We start from the raw sequence: 2092 nt of genomic DNA, 5'->3' as shown, positions 1-2092 counted from the left end.
ACTGAAAGAGGCAATAAACTGAGAGAGTCCAACAACTCAGGCTGTAGCTTCCTTCACTGGCAGTGTCTGCCCAGAGCAGTGCGTTGAGAAAGTTAGTAGCAAAGAGTATTGGGATGAGATCTGAGCTCTAGCCAGTGTAGATCAGTGGCATGGAACATGGGAGTCTCAAGGAAGGGTGCTTCAGCAGCACAGTATGCATACTCACCAGGGCCTTCTGGGCTAGCCACCGCATGCTGGGCCTGCTGTTTTCACCCATCTCCGTGTTGCTCCTAACTGCCAGGAACCCGGAGGTGCTACTGCAGCAGGAGGCCGCTCTGGTCGAGGAGCATCCTGCCTGCAGGTGGTGCAGATGCCCACCTGGGCTTGATGCTGGCTTGCAACAGCTGCTCTCATCCCCACATGACCGCCCCAGACCCGAAGGGCTTAAGCGATTGCTGTTTATAAATGATGTGGCCACTCTTGGGGATTTTCCAAAGGCTTCCTGAACCTGAATGACCCAGCTGTAGCAAACAGCTACTGGGCTATGAACTTCCACACTCTGCCTGACCTCCAGCCTCCTGAAGGCCTTCCAGGACTGTCCTGGCTTGAGTAGGACTGTGATTAACATCTATTCCACCTGTTGTCCTGAAGCCTTTCAAGGGCAGGGTGTTGTACTGTGCAGGGAAGGCTGCTCGGTGCAATGATGTTCCAGGTCCTGGCTGCCGGGGAACCTAGTGTGAGGATGCTGAGCTATGACCCAGGTGTCCTGGACACAGACATGCAGCAGTTAGCCCAGGAGACCTTTGTAGATTCAGGTTTATGAAAAAGGCCACAGATCTGAAGACAATGTTGATGCTGGTGGATTGCCTGGAAACTGCTGAACTTGCCACAAGCAGACACATTGGAGTCTGGAGCCCATGTGTCCTTCTAGTAAATAGCTCATGTTCTTGACTTCTTGGGCCTTTTGGCTTCTACTTTGGGGCACATCCCATGAGCCCTGTGGCTACCCAAACCCTTTCACAAAGGCCCTGCCAACCCTGTCCAATGCAGACTACTCATACCTACTGCCCTGCCCTCAAAGGCAACCAATGGGAGTGGCTGGTGTCACCAGTTGATAGGATCTGTGTCATGCAGCCTGGATGATAAGGAGTCCTGGAGAGAGGTTATGGGTGTTGTAGTTCTCTATCCCCAGGGACAGAATTTTAGGGATAGGAAGAGTAGGAAAAGCAGCTGAAACACTGAAGAAAAAAGTTGAGTCTCTTGCCCTCAGCTAGTCTGTGGGAAAAGAGGACTGATCTACTGTGAAGCCTGAGGGCCCGTGCAGATTCACAGGTGGCCTGGAGGGAAAGGAGGGCAGAAGAGTTTCCAGCCCACAGAGATGCTCCTTGCTCAGGATAATGGGAGCTTCTGTTGAATTTCCTGTCCTTATCCTGATGCCTTCTTTCCTTTAGAACCCCTCTTCTCTCTAGGTTGGGAGTGTATGTACACAAAGAAGGCAGATACAAATAAAACACAGCTCAGTCTTAAAAAAAAAAAAAGTGTTGGGATCTACCAGTTGTCTCCCCTGGATAAGAAGAGGGAGATGGACACACAGCTAAACACCTCTGGCCTGGGGCATAGTAAGTGTTAAATAACTAGGAACTCCCTTCCCCCCACTTTTGGGAAGTCACCTTCCCCACTTGCCACTCCCTTTCCTGCATGAGCCTGGGTATCACCTGTCCTCTGATCCCAGACACAAACTCATCTGAGGTTTGCATTCCAAAGAAGCCTGGATTCCAATTGCAGAATCCTTCCTCCTTTATTTGTCTCAGGACACATGTCATAAGAGCATTAGGGTGACCAAGTGAGAATTTACTTTAGATGGAAGAACATGTCTAAATGTACATTGAATCCTCCTGCCTCAGTCACTAGGTTTCAGTCACTCTGGAATTACAGAGTTCACCTGCATTTTTGTCATATGAGGTCACGTATGGAATTTTCCACTTGTGGATCATGTCAGAGCTCAAAAAGTTTCAATTTTAGGGTCAGGGGTTGTAGCTCAGTGGTAGAATACTTGCCTAGGACGTGTGAGGAACTGGGTTTGATCGCCAGCACCACATACAAATAAATAAAA

At 49.6% G+C, this 2092-nt stretch overlaps 1 pseudogene; it reads left to right on the top strand.

The window, feature by feature from the left end:
* Positions 1-230: 230 nt before the first annotated feature.
* LOC113179994 (sepiapterin reductase pseudogene) lies at positions 231-910 on the top strand (annotated as a pseudogene).
* Positions 911-2092: the final 1182 nt, after the last annotated feature.

This window comes from Urocitellus parryii, chromosome 6, assembly GCF_045843805.1.
Source record: "Urocitellus parryii isolate mUroPar1 chromosome 6, mUroPar1.hap1, whole genome shotgun sequence".
Taxonomy (NCBI): Eukaryota; Metazoa; Chordata; class Mammalia; order Rodentia; family Sciuridae; genus Urocitellus; species Urocitellus parryii.
The sequence above is the reverse complement of the archived record's forward strand: the minus strand, read 5'-3'. Positions and strand labels throughout refer to the sequence as shown.